We start from the raw sequence: 23576 nt of genomic DNA, 5'->3' as shown, positions 1-23576 counted from the left end.
TACACACACAGCACCATTCACCTCTCTGCATACACACACAGCACCATTCACCTCTGCATACACACACAGCACCATTCACCTCTCTGCATACACATACACTACCATTCACCTCTCTGCATACACACACAGCACCATTCACCTCTCTGCATACACACACAGCACCATTCACCTCTCTGCACACACACACAGCACCATTCACCTCTCTTCATACACACACAGCACCATTCACCTCTCTGCATACACACACACAGCACCATTCACCTCTCTGCATACACACACACACAACCATTCACCTCTCTGCATACACACACAGCACCATTCAGCTCTCTGCATACACACACAGCACCATTCACCTCTCTGCACACACACACAGCACCATTCACCTCTCTGCACACACACACACAGCACCATTCACCTCTCTGCATACACACACAGCACCATTCACCTCTGCATACACACACAGCACCATTCATCTCTCTGCACACACAGCACCATTCACCTCTCTGCACACACACACACAGCACCATTCACCTCTCTGCATACACACACAGCACCATTCACCTCTCTGCATACACACACAGCACCATTCACCTCTCTGCACACACACAGCACCATTCACCTCTCTGCATACACACACACAGCACCATTCACCTCTCTGCATACACATACAGCACCATTCACCTCTCTTCATACACATACACAGCACCATTCACCTCTCTGTATCCACACACAGCACCATTCACCTCTCTGCATACACACACACAACCATTCACCTCTCTGCATACACACACAGCACCATTCAGCTCTCTGCACACACACAGCACCATTCACCTCTCTGCACACACACACAGCACCATTCACCTCTCTGCACACACACACACAGCACCATTCACCTCTCTGCATACACACACAGCACCATTCACCTCTCTGCACACACACACAGCACCATTCACCTCTCTGCACACACACACAGCACCATTCACCTCTCTGCACACACACACAGCACCATTCACCTCTCTGCACACACACACAGCACCATTCACCTCTCTGCACACACACAGCACCATTCACCTCTCTGCACACACACACACAGCACCATTCACCTCTCTGCATACACACATAGCACCACTCACCTCTTTGCATACACACACACACAGCACCATTCACCTCTCTGCATACACACACACAACCATTCACCTCTCTGCATACACACACAGCACCATTCAGCTCTCTGCACACACACACAGCACCATTCACCTCTCTGCACACACACACAGCACCATTCACCTCTCTGCATACACACACAGCACCATTCACCTCTCTGCACACACACAGCACCATTCACCTCTCTGCATACACACACAGCACCATTCACCTCTCTGCATACACACACAGCACCATTCACCTCTTTGCATACACACACACACAGCACCATTCACCTCTCTGCATACCCACCTCACCTCTGCGCACGGTATCCTGAATCTGCACTTTCATCGCTGGCAGCGTCCTGTGTGATACAGGAAGCATGGGCAGGAAGGAACCATTCTCTCTTGCAGGCAGCGGAGCTGCAGGGATTGCTCCCTGTCCGCTGCATATGAGGGCAATCTGGCCACGGGCCCCCGGAGCCGGATAAACTGGCCAGATTGCCCTCATTATTAGCCGCCCTGCAGGGGCCCCCCGGAGTAGATGTCCGCCCAGGGCCCCCCGGAGTAGATGTCCGCCCATGTAGGGCGCTGTCAGGCGGCCATATAAATTGAGCTTAGATTGAAATGCGATGGTCGGACTGGCCGGCAGCTCTCCCGACTGGAGAGTGACAGCTTCTTGTATTTCTATACAGCTGTCGCACTGGAGTCGGCAGAGCTGCCGGCCAGTCCTAACATTACAGTCTGATCTACATCCGATAATTACGGCACACAGTCAGACTGCGCCCTGAGCCCCATATATAAAACCAGAAAGCCATCCTTCCCATCTCCACACATCTCCATGGGGCCGCAGTGCTCCTCCCTCCTCACTGTCAGCATAGAGAAGCCTCATCTCCAGCTGCCTCAGCACAACTGCTGCTTCCTGGTCTGGGCGGGGTCTGCTCTGCACTGAGGGAGAGGCCCCGCCCCTTCCTGTGACATCATCATCCCCTCACACAGGAGCAGCTCCACTCTGTGTATAGGACCTGGGCTATATGTGGAGTGCGGCTCTGCAGGTGGGTGCTGGGGATTCCCCACTACTGGGCGGGCGGGCACATTAACCCCTTCACCACGGAGACTCCTTTGGGGTTTTTGTTGCCACTTTATAAGAATCATAACGTTTCTGTTCTGTTTCCTGTAATAGATACGACCCAACTATGGAAGACAGGAAGTGAGGGAAGGGATTGTTCTCATAGTACAGAGCCCCATTCTGGCCCCACACGGTGTAATGCCCCCAATATGCCCCTTATGCAGTGTATATGATGCCCCCCAAACACAGTATAATGTTCCCATAGTACCGCCATCAACCACACACAGTATAATGTACCCACAGTACCGCCATCACCCACACACAGTATAATGTACCCACAGTACCGCCATCCACCACACACAGTATAATGTACCCACAGTACCGCCATCACCCACACACAGTGTAATGTACCCACAGTACCGCCATCAACCACACACAGTATAATGTACCCACAGTACCGCCATCACCCACACACAGTATAATGTACCCACAGTACCGCCATCACCCACACACAGTGTAATGTTCCCACAGTACTGCCATCCCCCACACAGTATAATATTCCCACAGTACCGCCACCCCCCACACACAGTATAATGTTCCCACAGTACCGCCATCCCCCACACACAGTATAATGTTCCCACAGTACCGCCATCCCCCACACACAGTATAATGTTCCCACAGTACCGCCATCCCCCACACACAGTATAATGTACCCACAGTACCGCCATCCCCCACACACAGTATAATGTACCCACAGTACCGCCATCAACCACACACAGTATAATGTTCCCACAGTACCGCCATCCCCCACACACAGTATAATGTTCCCACAGTACCGCCATCCCCCACACACAGTATAATGTTCCCACAGTACCGCCATCCCCCACACACAGTATAATGTACCCACAGTACCGCCATCCCCCACACACAGTATAATGTACCCACAGTACCGCCATCAACCACACACAGTATAATATTCCCACAGTACCGCCACCCCCCACACACAGTATAATGTTCACACAGTACCGCCATCCCCCACACACAGTATAATGTTCCCACAGTACCGCCATCCCCCACACACAGTATAATGTTCCCACAGTACCGCCATCCCCCACACACAGTATAATGTTCCCACAGTACCGCCATCCCCCACACACAGTATAATGTTCCCACAGTACCGCCATCCCCCACACACAGTATAATGTACCCACAGTACCGCCATCCCCCACACACAGTATAATGTACCCACAGTACCGCCATCAACCACACACAGTATAATATTCCCACAGTACCGCCACCCCCCACACACAGTATAATGTTCCCACAGTACCGCCATCCCCCACACACAGTATAATGTTCCCACAGTACCGCCATCCCCCACACACAGTATAATGTACCCACAGTACCGCCATCCCCCACACACAGTATAATGTACCTACAGTACCGCCATCCCCCACACACAGTATAATGTTCCCACAGTACCGCCATCCCCCACACACAGTATAATGTTCCCACAGTACCGCCATCCCCCACACACACAGTATAATGTACCTACAGTACCGCCATCCCCCACACACACAGTATAATGTACCCACAGTACCGCCATCCACCACACACAGTATATTGTACCGCCATCCCCCACACACAGTATAATGTTCCCACAGTACCGCCATCCACCACACACAGTATATTGTACCGCCATCCCCCACACACAGTATAATGTACCCACAGTACCGCCATCAACCACACACAGTATAATGTTCCCACAGTACCGCCATCCCCCACACACACAGTATAATGTACCCACAGTACCGCCATCCACCACACACAGTATATTGTACCGCCATCCCCCACACACAGTATAATGTTCCCACAGTACCGCCATCCACCACACACAGTATATTGTACCGCCATCCCCCACACACAGTATAATGTACCCACAGTACCACCATCAACCACACACAGTATAATGTAATCACAGTATCGCCATCAACCACACACAGTATAATGTACCTACAGTACCGCCATCCCCCACACACAGTATAATGTTCCCACAGTACCGCCATCCCCCACACACACAGTATAATGTACCCACAGTACCGCCATCCACCACACACAGTATATTGTACCGCCATCCCCCACACACAGTATAATGTTCCCACAGTACCGCCATCCACCACACACAGTATAATGTACCCACAGTACCGCCATCCACCACACACAGTATAATGTACCCACAGTACCGCCATCCACCACACACAGTGTAATGTTCCCACAGTACCGCCATCCCCCACACACAGTATAATGTACCCACAGTACTGCCATCAACCACACACAGTATAATGTACCCACAGTTCCGCCATCTCCCACACACAGTATAATGTTCCCACAGTACCGCCATCAACCACACACAGGATAATGTACCCACAGTACCGCCATCTTCCACACACAGTATAATGTACCCACAGTACCGCCATCCCCCAAACACAGTATTATGTACCCACAGTACCGCCATCAACCACACACAGTATAATGTACCCACAGTACCGCCATCAACCACACACAGTATTATGTTCCCACAGTACCGCCATCCCCCACACACAGTATAATGTACCCACAGTACCGCCATCAACCACACACAGTATAATGTTCCCACAGTACCGCCATCAACCACACACAGTATAATGTTCCCACAGTACCGCCATCCCCCACACACAGTATAATGTACCCACAGTACCGCCATCAACCACACACAGTATAATGTACCCACAGTACCGCCATCCCCCACACACAGTATAATGTACCCACAGTACCGCCATCCCCACACACAGTATAATGTACCCACAGTACCGCCATCCCCCACACACAGTATAATGTACCCACAGTACTGCCATCCCCGACACACAGTATAATGTACCCACAGTACCGCCATCAACCACACACAGGATAATGTACCCACAGTACCGCCATCAACCACACACAGTATAATGTTCCCACAGTACCGCCATCCCCCACATACAGTATAATGTACCCACAGTACCGCCATCTCCCACACACAGTATAATGTACCCGCAGTACCACCATCTCCGACACACAGTATAATGTACCCACAGTACCGCCATCCCCCACACACAGTATAATGTACCCACAGTACCGCCATCCCCCACACACAGTATAATGTACCCACAGTACCGCCATCCCCCACACACAGTATAATGTTCCCACAGTACCGCCATCAACCACACACAGTATAATGTTCCCAAAGTACCGCCATCCCCCACACACAGTATAATGTACCCACAGTACCGCCATCAACCACACACAGTATAATGTACCCACAGTACCGCCATCCCCCACACACAGTATAATGTACCCACAGTACCGCCATCCCCCACACACAGTATAATGTACCCACAGTACTGCCATCCCCCACACACAGTATAATGTACCCACAGTACCGCCATCAACCACACACAGGATAATGTACCCACAGTACCGCCATCAACCACACACAGTATTATGTTCCCACAGTACCACCACCCCCACACACAGTATAATGTACCCACAGTACCGCCATCCCCCACACACAGTATAATGTACCGCCATCAACCACACACAGTATAATGTTCCCACAGTACCGCCATCCCCCACACACAGTATAATGTACCCACAGTACCACCATCTCCGACACACAGTATAATGTACCCACAGTACCGCCATCCCCCACACACAGTATAATGTTCCCACAGTACCGCCATCCCCCACACACAGTATAATGTACCCACAGTACCGCCATCCCCCACACACAGTATAATGTACCCACAGTACTGCCATCCCCCCACACACAGTATAATGTACCCAAAGTACCGCCATCCCCCTACTCACAGTATAATGTTCCCACAGTACTGCCATCCCCCCACACACAGTATTATGTTCCCACAGTACCACCACCCCCACACACAGTATAATGTACCCACAGTACCGCCATCCCCCACACACAGTATAATGTACCGCCATCAACCACACACAGTATAATATTCCCACAGTACCGCCATCCCCCACACACAGTATAATGTACCCACAGTACCACCATCTCCGACACACAGTATAATGTACCCACAGTACCGCCATCCCCCACACACAGTATAATGTTCCCACAGTACCGCCATCCCCCACACACAGTATAATGTACCCACAGTACCGCCATCCCCCACACACAGTATAATGTACCCACAGTACTGCCATCCCCCCACACACAGTATAATGTACCCAAAGTACCGCCATCCCCCTACTCACAGTATAATGTTCCCACAGTACTGCCATCCCCCCACACACAGTATAATGTTCCCACAGTACCGCCATCAACCACACACAGTATAATGTTCCCACAGTACTGCCATCCCCCCACACACAGTATAATGTTCCCACAGTACTGCCATCCCCCCACACACAGTATAATGTTCCCACAGTACCGCCATCAACCACACACAGTATAATGTTCCCACAGTTCCGCCATCCCCCACACACAGTATAATGTACCCACAGTACTGCCATCCCCCTACTCACAGTATAATGTACCCACAGTACTGCCATCCCCCACACACAGGATAATGTACCCACAGTACCGCCATCCCCCACACACAGGGTAATGTTCCCACAGTACTGCCATCCCCCTACTCACAGTATAATGTTCTCACAGTACTGCCTTCCCCCAGCTACTATATAATTGTCTAAGGGTCACTTCCGTCTGTCCTTCTGTCTGTCACGGATATTCAGCGACGGGCACAGTCCGGAAGAAAATGGCCGCTCCTTACTTCCCGCAGTCACTGCCCGGCGCCCGCATACTCCCCTCCGGTCACCGCTAACACAGGGTTAATGCCGGCGGTAACGGACTGCGTTATGCCGCGGGTAACGCACTCCGTTACCGCGGCTATTAACCCTGTGTGTCCCCAACTTTTTACTATTGCTTCTGCCTATGCTAAGTCATCTGGGTAATTTCGCAATGCATCCTGGGAATGGAAGATGGCGGCAGCTGCGCGCCTATCGCCGGAGCTCCGCTGGATCCCAAGAGGTGAGTATATAACTTTTTTTTAAGGTTAATTATTTTTTTTAACAGGGATATGGTGCCCACACTGCTGTATACTACGTGGGCTGTGTTACATACCGCGTGGCTCTGTGCTGTGTACTACATAGGCAGTGTTATATACTATGTGGGCTGTGCTATATACTACGTGACTGGGCAATCTACTACGTGGCTCTGTGCTGTATACTACGTAGCTGGGCAATATACTACGTGGCTGGGCAATATACTACGTCGCTCTGGGCAATATACAGTACTATGTGGCTCTGTGCTGTATACTACGTGGCTCTGTGCTGTATACTACGTGGCTCTGTGCTGTATAGGTCCTTTTCAAAAAATTAGCATATAGTGTTAAATTTCATTATTTACCATAATGTAATGATTACAATTAAACTTTCATATATTATAGATTCATTATCCACCAACTGAAATTTGTCAGGTCTTTTATTGTTTTAATACTGATGATTTTGGCATACAACTCCTGATAACCCAAAAAACCTGTCTCAAAAAATTAGCATATCAAGAAAAGGTTCTCTAAAGGCCCCGTCACACATAGCGAGATCGCTAGTGAGATCGCTGCTGAGTCACAAGTTTTGTGACGCAACAGCGATCTCAGCAGCGATCTCGCTATGTGTGACACGTACCAGCGATCAGCCCTCTGCTGTGAGATCGCTGGTCGTGTCGGAATGGCCTGGGCCATTTTTTGATCGTTGAGGTCCCGCTGACATCGCTGAATCGGCGTGTGTAACGCTGATTCAGCGATGTCTTCGCTGGTAACCAGGGTAAACATCGGGTAACTAAGCGCAGGGCCGCGCTTAGTAACCCGATGTTTACCCTGGTTACCATCCTAAAAGTAAAAAAACAAACGCTACATACTTACCTATCGCTGTCTGTCCTCGGCGCTCTGCTTCTCTGGTCTGGCTGTGAGCGCCGGTCAGCCGGAAAGCAGAGCGGTGACGTCACCGCTCTGCTTTCCGGCCGCTGTGCTCACAGCCAGACCAGAGAAGCAGAGCGCCAGGGACAGACAGCGGTAGGTAAGTATGTAGCGTTTGTTTTTTTTTACTTTAACGATGGTAACCAGGGTAAACATCGGGTTACTAAGCGCGGCCCTGCGCTTAGTTACCCGATGTTTACCCTGGTTACCGGGGACCTCGGGATCGTTGGTCGCTGGAGAGCGGTCTGTGTGACAGCTCTCCAGCGACCAAACAGCGACGCTGCAGCGATCCGGATCGTTGTCGGTATCGCTGCAGCGTCGCTATGTGTGATGGGGCCTTTAACGACCTATTACCCTAATCTTCTGAATCAACTAATTAACTCTAAACACATGCAAAAGATACCTGAGGCTTTTATAAACTCCCTGCCTGGTTCATTACTCAAAACCCCCATCATGGGTAAGACTAGCGACCTGACAGATGTCAAGAAGGCCATCATTGACACCCTCAAGCAAGAGGGTAAGACCCAGAAAGAAATTTCTCAACAAATAGGCTGTTCCCAGAGTGCTGTATCAAGGCACCTCAATGGTAAGTCTGTTGGAAGGAAACAATGTGGCAGAAAACGCTGTACAACGAGAAGAGGAGACCGGACCCTGAGGAAGATTGTGGAGAAGGACCGATTCCAGACCTTGGGGAACCTGAGGAAGCAGTAAATGGGCTACAGGTGCCGCATTCCCCAGGTAAAGCCACTTTTGAACCATAAACAGCGGCAGAGGCGCCTGACCTGGGCTACAGAGAAGCAGCACTGGACTGTTGCTAAGTGGTCCCAGGTACTTTTTTCTGATGAAAGCAAATTTTGCATGTCATTCGGAAATCAAGGTGCCAGAGTCTGGAGGAAGACTGGGGAGAAGGAAATGCCAAAATGCCTGAAGTCCAGTGTCAAGTACCCACAGTCAGTGATGGTGTGGGGTGCCATGTCAGCTGCTGGTGTTGGTCCACTGTGTTTCATCAAGGGCAGGGTCAATGCAGCTAGCTATCATTAGATTTTGGAGCACTTCATGCTTCCATCGGCTGAAATGCTTTATGGAGATGAAGATTTCATTTTTCAGCACGACCTGGCACCTGCTCACAGTGCCAAAACCACTGGTAAATGGTTTACTGACCATGGTATTACTGTGCTCAATTGGCCTGCCAACTCTCCTGACCTGAACCCCATAGAGAATCTGTGGGATATTGTGATGAGAAAGTTGAGAGACGCAAGACCCAACACTCTGGATGAGCTTAAGGCCGCTATTGAAGCATCCTGGGCCTCCATAACATCTCAGCAGTGTCACAAGCTGATTGCCTCCATGCCACGCCGCATTGAAGCAGTCATTTCTGCCAAAGGATTCCCGACCAAGTATTGAGTGCATAACTGAACAATATTATTTGATGGTTTTTTTGTTTGTTATTAAAAAACACTTTTATTTGATTGGATGGGTGAAATATGCTAATTTATTGAGACAGGTTTTTTGGGTTATCAGGAGTTGTATGCCAAAATCATCAGTATTAAAACAATAAAAGACCTGACAAATTTCAGTTGGTGGATAATGAATCTATAATATATGAAAGTTTAATTGTAATCATTACATTACGGTAAATAATGAAATTTAACACTATATGCTAATTTTTTGAGAAGGACCTGTATACTACGTGGCTCTGTGCTGTATACTACGTGGCTCTGTGCTGTATACTACGTGGCTGGGCAATATACTACGTGGCTGGGCAATATACTACGTGGCTGGGCAATATACTACGTGGCTGGGCAATATACTACGTGGGCTGTGCAATATACTACGTGGGCTGTGCAATATACTACGTGGGCTGTGCAATATACTACGTGGGCTGTGCAATATACTACGTGGGCTGTGCAATATACTACGTGGGCTGTGCAATATACTACGTGGGCTGTGCAATATACTACGTGGGCTGTGCAATATACTACGTAGCTGGGCAATATTCTAAGTGGACATGCATATTCTAGAATACCCAATGCGTTAGAATCGGGCCACCATCTAGTATAACAATAAGTGCCTACTTTACATTTAATAATGTCCCAAGTCTCCCCCTGCACAGCTCCCCTATGCACAGTATGATGCTCTCTAATACACAGTATAATGCTCCCTCACTGTATAGTACCACCCACACAGTATCCTGACCCCTTAGTAGACCCCAAACTGTTTGATGGCTCCGACACTGTATGATGGCCCCTAAATAGCCTCCATATAGTATAATGCACCAGATAGTCCTCACTATAATATAATGCATTCCCCATAGGCCTCTCTAGTATAATGCACCTCCATAGGCATACTTTATATCAGGGATCTCAAACTCGGCTAGATATATGGGCCGTATATAGAAAACATTTGAATTTGGGGGGCCACATTCTTTGAAGAACAAAGTGACATTTTTAGTGATACCATTTTTTTCTACACCATGTTCCAAATTATTATGCAAATTACATTTTTCTCGGATTTTCCTAAATGGTCGGTGCAAATGACAGTCAGTCTCATAAAAGTCATCACTCGTTAGAGTATACATCGAATGTTATTGAAGAAACCTCCCAATGATAACAGTATAATCTCCAAAATGAATAAAAACTCAAAAAAATGCACTGTTCCAAATTATTAGGCACAGTAGAATTTCTAAACATTTGATATGTTTTAGGCTGTGTGCACACGTTGTGGATTTTTCGGGTTTTTTTGCGTTTTTTCGCTATAAAAACGCATCCCATCATTTAGAATGCATTCCGCAATTTTTGTGCACGCGGAAAAAAATGCAGCGCGGTAAAAAATGCATCATGTTTTTTAATTTTGCGGATTTTTCACGTTTTTCCCGCTATTTAATGCATTGGGAAGCTCCGGAAAAATGCGTCAAAAACACGCAAAAAATGCGACAAAATCGCGAGAAGAACATATGCGGATTTCTTGCAGAAAATGTCCGGTTTTGCTCAGGAAATTTATGCAAGAAATCCTGAATGTGTGCACATAGCCTTAAAGAACTGAAAATGCTCATTTGTGGAATTTGCAGCATTAGGAGGTCACATTCACTGAACAAGAAAGCTATTTAACTCCAAAACCTCCTAACAGGCCAAGTTACATGTTAACATAGGACCCTTCTTTGGTATCACCTTCACAATTTTTGCATCCATTAAACTTGTGAGTTTTTGGAGAGTTTCTGCTTGTATTTCTTTGCATGAAGTCAGAATAGCCTCCCAGAGCTGCTGTTTTGATGTGAACTGCCTCCCACCCTCGTAGATCTTTTGCTTGATGATACTCCAAAGGTTCTCTATAGGGTTGAGGTCAGGGGAAGATGGTGGCCACACCATGAGTTTATCTCCTTTTATGCCCACAGCAGCCAATGACTCAGAGGTATTCTTTGCAGCATGAGATGGCGCATTGTCATGCATGAAGATGATTTTGTTCCTGAAGGCACGTTTCTGATTTTTATACCATGGAAGAAAGTTGTCAGTCAGAAACTCTATATACTTTGCAGAAGTCATTTTCACACCTTCAGGATGCTTAACCCCTTTACCCCCAAGGGTGGTTTTGCACGTTAATGACCAGGCCAATTTTTACATTTCTGACCACTGTCCCTTTATGAGGTTATAACTCCGAAACGCTTCAACGGATCTTAGCGATTCTGAGGTTGTTTTCTTGTAACATATTGTACTTCATGATAGTGCTAAAATTTCTTCGATATAACTTGCGTTTATTTGTGAAAAAAACGGAAATTTGTCAAATTTTAAAAATTTTGCAATTTTCCAACTTTGAATTTTTATTCTGTTAAACCAGAGAGTTATGTGACACAATATAGTTAATAAATAACATTTCCCACATGTCTACTTTACATCAGCACAATTTTGGAAACCAATTTTTTTTTTTCTATGAAGTTATAAGGGTTAAAATTTAACCAGCAATTTCTCATTTTTACAACCAAATTTACAAAAACCTTTTGAGGGGTCTATATGGCAGAAAATACCCCAAAGTGACACCATTCTAAAAACTGCACCCCTCAAGGTGCACAAAACCACATTCAAGAAGTTTATTAACCCTTCAGGTGTTTCACAACAGCAAAAGCAACATGGAAGGAAAAAATGAACATTTAACTTTAGTCACAAAAATGATCTTTGAGCAATAATCTTTTTATTTTCTCAAGGGTAAAAGGAGAAATTGGACCCCAAAAGTTGTTGTCCAATTTGTCCTGTGTACACTGATACCTCATATGTGGGGAGGAACTACTGTTTGGGCACACGTTGGGGCTCGAAAGGTAAGTAGTGACGTTTTGGAATGCAGACTTTGATGGAATGTTTTGCGGGCATCATGTTCCATTTGCAGAGCCACTGATGTGCCTAAACAGTAGAAACCCCCCACAAGTGACCCCATTTTGGAAACTGTACCCCCTAAGGAACTTACCGTATATACTCGAGTATAAGCCGAGATTTTCAGCCCATTTTTTTGGGCTGAAAGTCCCCCTCTCGGCTTATACTCGAGTCATATACCCGGGTGTCGGCAGGGGAGGGGGAGCGGGGGCTGTGTAGTCATACTTACCTGCTGCGGCGCGGTCCCTGCAGTCCCTGGCTTCTCCGGCGCTGCAGCTTCTTCCTGTACTGAGCGGTCACATGGCACCGCTCATTACAGAAATGAATAGGCGGCTCCACCCCCATAGGGGAGGAGCCGCATATTCATTGCTGTAAATAATCGGTGCCATGTGACCGCTCAATTACAGGAAGAAGCTGCAGCGCTGGAGAAGCCAGGGACTGCAGGGACCGCGCCGCAGCAGGTAAGGGGAGCGCAGCGCTATAATTACCTGCTCCTCGCTCCGGTGCGGCTGCGTCTCCAGCGTCCTCTAGCAGTGACGCTCAGGTTAGAGGGCCCTGTGACGTAGTCAGTGCGCGCCCTCTGCTGAGCGTCAGTGCTGGAGACGGAGCCGCAGAGGAGCAGGTAATTATTGAAAGCGCCGGCGTCCTGAGAAGAGAGGTGAGTATGTGATTTTTTTTTTTTTTATTGCAGCCGCATTCTATATGGCACAACATTATAAGGAGCACCTATGGGGCCATAATCAAAGGTGCAGAGCATATATGGCACAGCATTATAAGGAGCACCTATGGGGCCATAATCAAAGGTGCAGAGCATTATATATGGCACAGCATTATAAGGAGCATCTATGGGGCCATAATCAACGGTGCAGAGCATATATGGCACAGCATTATAAGGGGCATCTATGGGGCCATAATCAAAGGTGCAGAGCATATATGGCACAGCATTATAAGGAGCATCTATGGGGCCATAATCAAAGGTGCAGAGCATATATGGCACAGCATTATAAGGAGCATTTATGGGGCCATAATCAAAGGTGCAGAGCATATATGGCACAGCTTTATAAGGAGCATCTATGGGGCCATAATCAACGGTGCAGAGCATTCTATATGGCACAGCATTATAAGGAGCATCTATGGGGCCATAATGAACGGTGCAGAGCATTATATGTGGCACAGCTTTATAAGGAGCATCTATGGGGCAATAATGAACGGTGCAGAGCATTCTATATAGCACAGTTGTATATGGAGCATCTATGGGGCAATAATGAACGGTATGGAGTAGGGTTGAGCGACCTTGACTTTTTTAGGGTCGAGCCGGGTTTCGCGAAACCCGACTATCTCAAAAGTCGAGTCGAGTGAAATCGGCCGATTATGGCGAAAAGTCGAGGATCGACCGAAACACGAAACCCAATGCAAAGACAATGGGATTTTTTTTTTTTTTTTTTCTCTCTCTCTCTCTCTCTCTCTCTCCTCTCCTCTCCTCTCCTCTCCTCTCCTCTCCTCTCCTCTCCTCTCCTCTCCTCTCCTCTCCTCTCCTCTCCTCTCCTCTCTCTCTCTCCCCTCTCTCTCCCCTCTCTCTCCCCTCTCTCTCCCTCTCTCCCTCTCTCTCCTGTAAAGTAAATTCTCGCGCAGAGAGGGATTTGTAGAGTGGGATGCTGGTATAAAAGTTGTCAGTGTAGAGGTGATAACCTTTATCCAACAGTGGGTGCACCAAATCCCACACGATCTTCCCACTCACTCCCAGGACAGGAGGACACTCAGGGGGTTCAATCCTGCTGTCCTTCCCTTCATACACTCTAAACCTGTGGATGTACCCTGAGGCACTCACACAGCTTGTAGAGTTTGATTCCGTACCTGGCCCTTTTGTTGGGCAGGTATTGACGGAATCCGAGCCGCTCCTTAAAATGGACCAAGGACTCATTCACGCAGATGTCCCTTTTGGGCACATACACTTCAGAAAACTTTTTGTTGAAGTGTTCGATGACCGGCCGAACTTTGAACAGACGGTCAAAGTTGGGGTCATCTCGTGCGGGACACTGTGCATTATCGGAATAATGCAGGAACTTATGGATGGCCTCAAAACGCTTCCGAACCATGACCATTCGGAACACTGGAGTGTTATATAAGATATCTACACTCCAATATTGCTGAATTTCTGGCTTCTTCACGATCCCCATGTGGAGGACAGGCCCCAAAACTGCATCATTTCAACTGCGTCTACAGGAGACAAGTTGAAAAATGATGTACCGGGGTTTTGCTCCAAAAATTGACGAGCATACAAATTAGTTTGCTCCACCATGAGGTTAATAAAATCCTCAGAGAAAAAGACTTTGAAAAAGTCTGCTTCTTTGAGGCTGGCGGTGTCAAACTTGATTCCTGATTCTGCCACAAAATCGGGAATCAGTGGATTGTAATTTTCGGGGGGCGAGGTCCATATGGGGTCCGCAGTGGGGAGCGCTGGTTCAGGAATGGTGGGGGCTGCCTCATCTTCTGTACTGGGGCATCTGCGTGGCGGTTCCGCAGGACCCGAGGAGGAAGATGAGGAGGAGGATGAAGAAGAGGATGAAGAATCAGAAAAGTGGGATCCTCTCCCTCGCTATCAGTGTCGGAGGCAAGGAAAGCATATGCCTCCTCCAATGAATAGCGCTGTTGGGACGAGCGGGACATTTTTGTGTGAATATGGTGTTTGGGTGCACTTTATTGATAACTGTATGTGTGGGGGGATAGTGATTTGTGCAAACTATTATCTGAAAAGAAAACGCTAAAAGGAGAAATAAAAACCTGTAAAAAGAAGTCTAAAACAGCAGGCCCTAGCTCTGATAAGTGAACTTGCGTCACTTATCAAAATTCGGCGGCTGCTGGATGTGCGCACGGAGATGACAAAAAAAGTAAAACTGTCTAAAACAGCAGGCCCAGCTCTGATAAGTGAACTGTTTCACTTATCAAAGTTTGGCCGCTGCTTGATGTGCGCACGAGGGTCGGGCAAGGGGGGGGTGAAAAAGAAAACGGCAGGCACAAACTCTGATAAGAGAACTGTGTCACTTATCAAAGTTTGGCGGCTGCTGGATGTGTGTACGGAGGTTGCGCAATGGGGCTGAGGGAAAAAAAGCGAGCGTGAGAGTTGATCGGTGAACTGCGCCACCAATCAACGCTCGGCGGCTGTTAAATGGGCGCACGGAAGGAGGTGCAAAGTGGGGTAAAAAGAGGGGGAAGGGAGATGGGGGTGGATGTGGGGATTGGGCAGGGATCAGTGATCAAAACGTACGGTTGTAGTCAGGTGGTGCAAAGGGGGGGTGAAAAAAAAAAAAAAAAAGGAAAACGGCAGGCACAAACTCTGATAAGTGAACTGTGTCACTTATCAAAGTTTGGCGGCTGCGGGATGTGTGTACGGCGTTGGCGCAATGGGGGTGAGGAAAAAAAAAGCGAGCGCGAGCGTTGATCGGTGAACTGCGTCACCAATCAATGCTCAGCGGCTACTAAATGTGCGCACGGTGGCGGCACAAATGGGGGTGGAGGGGGTAAAAAGAGGGGGAAGGGGGGATTGGGGTGGATGTGGGGATTGGGGTGGATGTGAGGATTGGGGTGGATGAACAAGGATTGGGCAGGGATCAGGGATAAAACTTACGTTTAGTTGTCGTCTTTCTTTAGCAGGGATTGTGGTGCTACAGGCTACAAGTTTTCATGAAATATCTAATGTTTTCATACCTTGTCCAAGGCATTGCACTATTTAACACTTTTCAGCAGCAGAGCGATCCTTTTTACAGAGAGAGAGATTGAAATGTATTGCCAAGCAGAGAATCTCTGCGCAGCAATACCAACAGGGTCGGACTGGCCTGGCAGGGCATCAGGGAAATCCCCGGTGGGCCCTTGGCAGTGGGAAGGAGAGGAGGCGGAAAAAAAAAGTCTGCGGTTTTTAGGGTCACGGGCCCTTTAAAGGCACAGAGAAAGGGCAGGGGCACGTGCAGGCAGTCATTACCTGAACCGTGGCGTCACACATCCCGATCGATACTGGCACGTGTGCGTATATCATCCGCCGGCCTCTATGTCGGCGGCCATTTTACTATCTGTGCGCCGGACCTGCAGAGGAGGAGGAGGATGCCGTCGGGAGCGTAGGAAGGTAAGAAGAATCTTCTGTCTGTCTGTGTTTGTCTTTCTGTCTGTTTTCTGTCCGTGAAGCCAGGATGGGTATATAAGGGGCAGGAAAAAAGGTCCAGAATGGATACATATGAGGGGCCACGATGGATACATATGGGGCACGGGGAGTCAGGATGGATACATATGGGAAGACCAGGATAGATACTGTATATAATATATATATTGATTGCCTTGCGAAAGTATTCGGCTCCCTGGAACTTTTCAACCTTTTCCCACATATCATGCTTCAAACAAAATTCATTGGTTAATTTAAATTTTTGTGGAAAATCAAAAACTGAAAAGTGGGGCGTGCAATATTATTCGGCCTCTTAAGTTAATACTTTGTTGCGCTGTCTTTAGCTGCAATTACAGCTGCTAGTCACTTGGGGTATGTCTCTGTCAGTTTTGTACATCGAGATACTGAAATTCTTGCCCATTCTTCCATGGCAAACAGCTCGAGCTCAGTGAGGTTTGATGTGGATAGTTTGTGAACAGCAGTTTTTAACTCTTTCCACAGATTCTCGATTGTATCGAGGTCTGGACTTTGAATTGGCCATTCTAACACCTGCATACGTTTATTTGGGAACCATTCCATTGTAGATTTTGCTTTATGTTTGGGATCATTGTCTTGTTGGAAGGCAAATCTCTGTCCCAGTCTCAGGTCTTTTGCAGACTCAAACAGGTTTTCAAGAATGGTCCTGTATTTGGCTCCATCCATCTTCCCATCAATTTTAACCATCTTTCCTCTCCCTGCTGAAGAAAAGCAGGCCACCATGTTTGACAGAGGGGATGGTGTGTTCAGGGTGATGAGCTGTGTTGCCTTTACGCCAAACATATTGTTTGGCATAGTTGCCAAAATGTTCGATTTTGGTTTTATCTGACCAGAGCACCTTCTTCCACATGTTTGGTGTGTCTCCCAGGTGGCTTGTTGCAAACCTTAAATGACACTTTTTATGGATATGTTTGAGAAATGGCTTTCTTCTTGCCACTCTTCCATAAAGGCCAGATTTGTGCAGTGTACAACTGATTTTTGTCCTATGGACAAACTGTCCCACCTCAGGTGTAGATCTCTGCAGTTCATCCAGAGTGATCATGGGCCTCTTGGCTGCAACTCTGACCAGTCTTCTCCTTGTTTGAGATGAAAGTTTAGAGGGACGGCCGGGTCTTGGTAGATTTGCAGTGGTATGATACTCCTTCCATTTCAATATGATCGCTTGCAGGGCCGGCGTCAGCACCCGGCGTACCCGGGCAAGTGCCAGGGCCCTGGCAAGAAAGGGGGGCCCATTCAGGGCCGGCGTTAGGGGCAGGCAGCTGCCTAGTGTCCCCGCTCCCCCAGGGGCCCCCAGCTAGCGGCACATCATGCAGCCGCTATGGGGCCTCTGTGAGGCAGGGGGGCCCGCCTGTCGCCAGCGCCAACTCCCCCGCCACCGCATTGAACTATACAGGCCGGTGAAGTTCAAAGCAAATGATGTAGGAGAGAGCGTCACCTGACGCTCTCTCTCCCATCATTCCCCACTCTGCCTCTGAAACTGCCACTGCAGGTGCGCGATGACGGCAGCCGCCAAGACTGTAGCAGGGAGCAGCACGGGCACATTGAGAGGTGAGGAGTGCTTTTTTTGTGTAACTATAACAGTGAGTACTGGACTATGGGGCCATTCTTGGGGGAAGGGGGCTGTGCTGTATACTACATGTCTGTGCTATATACTACATGGCTGTGTTATATACTATATGGGCTGTTATATGCTACGTGGGCTGTGCTATATACTATATGGGCTGTTATTGCTACGTGGGCTGAGCTATATACTACATGGCTGTTCTATATACTACATGGGCCGTGTTTCATACTACGTGGGCTGTGTTTATATAATATGTGGCTGTGCTATATACTATATGGGCTGTTATATGCTAGGTGGGCTGTGCTATATACTACGTGGGCTGTGCTATATACTACATGGCTGTGTTATATGCTACGTGGCTGTGTTATATACTACGTAGGCTGTGTTATATACTACATGGCTGTGTTATATGCGATCATAAATCATGGTATGTGTTAAAGGGGACTCTGCGACTCTTTCGCCCGGGGCCCTCAAAAACCTAGAGCTGGCCCTGATCGCTTGCACAGTGCTCCTTGGGATGTGTAAAGTTTTGGAAATCATATTGTATCCAAATCCGGCTTTAAGGCTACTTCACACTAAGCGAAGTCGCTAGCGAGATCACTGCTGAGTCACAAGTTTTGTGACGCATCAGCGACCTCAGTAGCGATCTCGCTATGTTTGACACGTAGCAGCGACCAGGCTCCTGCTGTGAGATCGCTGGTCGTGTCGGAATGGCCTGGACCTTTTTTGATCGTTGAGGTCCCGCTGGGCAGCACACATCGCTGTGTTTGACACCTTACCAACGACTTCGTTGACGACTCAGACACCGACACATAGACGTGCATTTGCGTTGCCTTTTCCCCACCCCTCCGCTCCGATTGGTGGTCGCTACTGCGTTCTGATTGGGGGTCATGCCTTCAACAGAAGGCGACATAGTAGCCCTTCCATCTTTTGTTCCTGACCGCGTGGTGGTTTGCAGATCGATGTAGAGTTCTCCGGCCTGCGACTCCTCTTCGATTTATCTATTCTTCAACGGTTCTTCTGACACCTATATTTTGTGCACGGTAGGTATCGTTTGGGGTCTCAAATGCGTTTTCATTTTTCCTTAATCTACAAACCACCACGCGGTCAGGAACATAGGACAGAAGGGCTATTGTGTCGCCTCATAAGGCAAGGCCGCCACCAATCAGAACGCAGTAGTGACCACCAATCGGAACTGAATGGGCGCGGAAAAGGCAACGCAAATGCACGCCTGTGCGACTACAACGTCACACAGGACGTCCCTCATCGAGGTCTGAATCGTCATAATAGCTGCCATGTGACAGGGTCACAACGACATCGTTGTACAGGTCGCTACAGGTCGCCGCATCGCTGCTGCATCGTTGGGAAGATCTCACTGTTTGACATCTCACCAGCGACCACACAGCGACGCAGCAACGATCCCTGACAGGTCGTATCGTTGTCGGGATCGCTTTAGCGTCGCTAAGTGTGACGGGGCCCTTACACTTATCCACAACAGTATCTTGGATCTGCCTGTTGTGTTCCTTGGTCTTCATGATGCTCTCTGTGCTTCACACAGAACCCTGAGACTATCACAGAGCAAGTGCATTTACACACAGGTGGATTATATTTATCATCATTAGGCATTTACTACAACATTGGATCATTCAGAGATCCACAATGAACTTCTGGAGTGAGTTTGCTGCACTGAAAGTAACGGGGCCGAATAATACTGCGCGCCCCACTTTTCAGTTTTTGGAATTTCCGAAAAATTTAAAATAACCAATAAATTTCGATCAACTTCACAATTGTGTTCCACTTGTTGTTGATTCTTTTTTTTTTTTTTAATTCTTTTTAATACTTTAAAGATAACAAGCATATAAACAATATAGTTAGACTTATCACGTAGCGATAACCAGTCCCCACAACCCTAACCCTCCCAAATCCCTCCCCAACCCTTCTCTGCGTGCACCGAATATTTGAGTTGTGTTATGGAATTGGTGTGTGACCACCTATTTGCTGCATTAGATACCATTGGGTATTTTCAAAGTGAGCTCGTAGCTTTTCCTTAACCCCCAATGGGAGAGACGGAATAAATAAAGACCATGTACTTAGAAATTTACTGGACAACCTTTCTTTGCTGGTCAATGCATCCATCCACTCCATTTTGAATAGGAACATAATCTTAGCCTGTATAAGAGACTGTGGTGGAACCACCGGACTCAACCAGTGTTGTAATATACTTTTTCTGGTTGCCGAAGCCCAGATTGTGAGGGTAGCCTTAATATGTTTAGGTAGTTTATGTTGTGTTTCTTCTAAGATGTTAAAAATAGCCCACTGTGGTGTGAGTGGAAAGCTAATCCCACACAATCCCTGCAGCTCATTATGCACAATGCCACACACCTCCTGAATCTTTGAACAGCTCCAAAGATGATGGTATATATCTGTATTTCGTGTTTTACATTTGGAGCAAAAATAGAGAGTTGAAGGAGACATCTTAGATTGTAAGTATGGGGTAATATAGGCCCTATGCAATATCAATAGGGCCATGTCCATATAGCTACTATATGTCAGGATCTTTCTTTGTACCGTAGTGGCATCAAGGAAGTCCCCCACCCCAAAGCCCGGAATGTCTGCTGACCATTTTGCTAAACCCGTGTCCCTTCCCATGACCACCTTTGACGTAGTAGAGAGTAAATGCTACTTGTGGACGCCAGCTGTGATCTTGTATTTCTAATGAAGCCGTCCAAGTTATTCCTCTCCTGACGTCACCGCTGTGCTCTGCTTTACGGCCGGCGCTCACACAGTCAGTGCGGAAGCTCTCGGCCGGAGCGCGTGCATTAGCAGCGCTCCTGCCGAAAGCAGTTTTAACCCTGTGGACGCTGGGGGACGTGACAGACATCAGAATGTGAGTATGTACTGTTTTTTTTTTTTTTTTTTTTTTTTTAACTTTTACAATGGTAACCAGGGTAAATATCGGGTTACTAAGCACGGCCCTGCGCTTAGTAACCCGATATTTACCCTGGTTACAAGTGAACACCGCTGGATCGGCGTCACACACGCCGATCCAGCGATGACAGCGGATGATCAGCGACCAAAAAAAGGTCCTGATCATTCCCCATGACCAACGATCTCCCAGCAGAGGCCTGATCGTTGGTCACTGCAAGTAAAGAAGCTGCGGAGACGCCATCACGTGTTTCTCGACGCAAGCAGTGAATAGCCAGGCCTTTCCCCGGGAAGGAACAACCACGGGAAGGGCAGCATCCTATGAAGGAAAGCCACCTATGCCAAGCATGGTATCCATCCACAGACAGCTGTTTCGGGGATTTTGCCCTTCATCAGTGTGGAGTAGGAATCTGGCTATTAGGAGCAGTGCCTAGTAAAAAGGCTATAAAGGCACAGATGATTGGCCACTGTCACACATAACGAGATCGTTTGCGGGACGTTGCAACGATATCGTTAACGAAATCGTTATGTGTGAAGGTACCTTTAGAATTTCCATTATGGCCAGAACTGCGCGGACCGGGTTAGCAATGAACAATAGGATATCGTCAGCAAAAGCTGAAATTTTAATTGAGGTGGTTCCAATCTTTACGCCTTCGAATGCCGACTCAGTTTGCAATGTTCTTAGGAGTGGGTCTAGTGCCATATTAAACAACAAGGGAGACAGTGGGCAGCCCTGACGTGTTCCTCATTGAATTTCAAAAGGCCTTGACAGGGTGTTATTTACGGACAGCCTGGACTCCGGGTGCTTGTAAATTGCTTTAACCCCTTCCCGACCCATGACCCCACGTAGGCGTCATGAAAGTCGGTGCCAATCCGACCCATGACGCCTATGTGGCGTCATGGAAAGATCGCGTCCCTGCAGATCCGTTAAAAAGGGTTAACTCCAATTTCACCCGATCTGCAGGGACAGGGGGAGTGGTAGTTTAGCCCGGGGGGGGGGTGGCTTCACCCCCCCCCCCCTTCCCCCGTGGCTACGATCGCTCTGATGGGCTGTTGAAAGTGAAACTGCCAATCAGAGCGATTTGTAATATTTCACCTATTATACCTGGTGAAATATTACAATCCAGCCATGGCCGATGCTGCAATATAATCGGCCATGGCTGAAAACACTAGTCTGCCCCCCCCCCCCCCAGTCCTCCGATCAGTCCTGCACACTGCCCCGCTCCCCTCCGTCCTCCTGTCCGCTCCCCCGTGCTCCGATCCACCCCCCTGCATTCCGATCCACCCCCCCTGCTCCAGTCCACCCCCCCGGACTCCGATCCACACCCCCCTGCTCCGATCCACACCCCCGTGCTCCGATCCACCCCTCATGCTCCGATCCACCCCCCCGTGCTCCCCCCCACCCCATCATACTTACCGATCCTCCCAGGGTCCGTCCATCTTCTCCATGGGCGCCGCCATCTTCCAAAATGGCGGGCGCATGCGCAGTGCGCCCGCCGAATCTGCCGGCCGGCAGATTCGTTCCAATATGCATTTTGACCACTGTGACAAAACCTATCACAGTGATCAAAATAAAAAAATAGTAAATGACCCCCCCCTTTGTCACCCCCATAGGTAGGGACAATAATAAAATAAATATATATATATTTTTTCCACTAAGGTTGGGGTTAGAACTAGGGTTAGGGTTAGGGTTTCGGTATGTGCACACGTATTAGGGTTAGGGTTTCGGTATGTGCACACGTATTCTGGTCCTCTGCGGATTTTTCCACAGCGGATTTGATAAATCCGCAGTGCTAAACTGCTGCGGATTTATAGCGGATTTACCGCGGTTTTTCTGCGCATTTCACTGCGGTTTTACAACTGCGATTTTCTATTGGAGCAGTTGTAAAACTGCTGCGGAATCCGCAGAAAGAAGTGACATGCTGCGGAATGTAAACCGCTGCGCAATGTAAACCGCTGCGTTTCCATGCAGTTTTTCTGCAGCATGTGTACAGCGATTTTTGTTTCCCATAGGTTTACATTGAACTGTAAACTCATGGGAAACTGCTGCGGAGCCGCAGCGTTTTCCGCAGCGTGTGCACATACCTTTAGAATTAGGCTATGTGCACACGGTGCGGATTTGGCTGCGGATCCGCAGCGGATTGGCCACTGCGGATTCGCAGCAGTGTTCCATCAGGTTTACAGTACCATATAAACCTATGGAAAACCAAATCCGCTGTGCCCATGGTGCGGAAAATACCGCGCGGAAACGCTGTGTTGTATTTTCTGCAGGATGTCAATTCTTTGTGCGGATTCCGCAGCGTTTTACACCTGTTCCT

General features: G+C 48.2%; 1 protein-coding gene across 2 annotated transcripts in view; it reads left to right on the top strand.

Moving 5' to 3' along the window:
• The first annotated feature begins 2118 nt into the window (after nt 1–2118).
• Nucleotides 2119–23576, top strand: part of LOC138663693 (zinc finger protein 665-like) — a 67576-nt gene continuing 46118 nt past the window's right edge. Inside the window, exon 1 of one of the 2 annotated variants that reach the window (XM_069749991.1) lies at nt 2119–2197. The gene's annotated coding sequence lies outside the window, so the exon portion shown is untranslated. The remainder of the gene's footprint in view (nt 2198–23576) is intronic. The other variant, XM_069749989.1, reaches the window with a different exon arrangement.

This window comes from Ranitomeya imitator, chromosome 2 (assembly GCF_032444005.1).
Source record: "Ranitomeya imitator isolate aRanImi1 chromosome 2, aRanImi1.pri, whole genome shotgun sequence".
NCBI lineage: Eukaryota > Metazoa > Chordata > Amphibia > Anura > Dendrobatidae > Ranitomeya > Ranitomeya imitator.
This window is presented reverse-complemented; position numbering and strand designations above follow the sequence as displayed.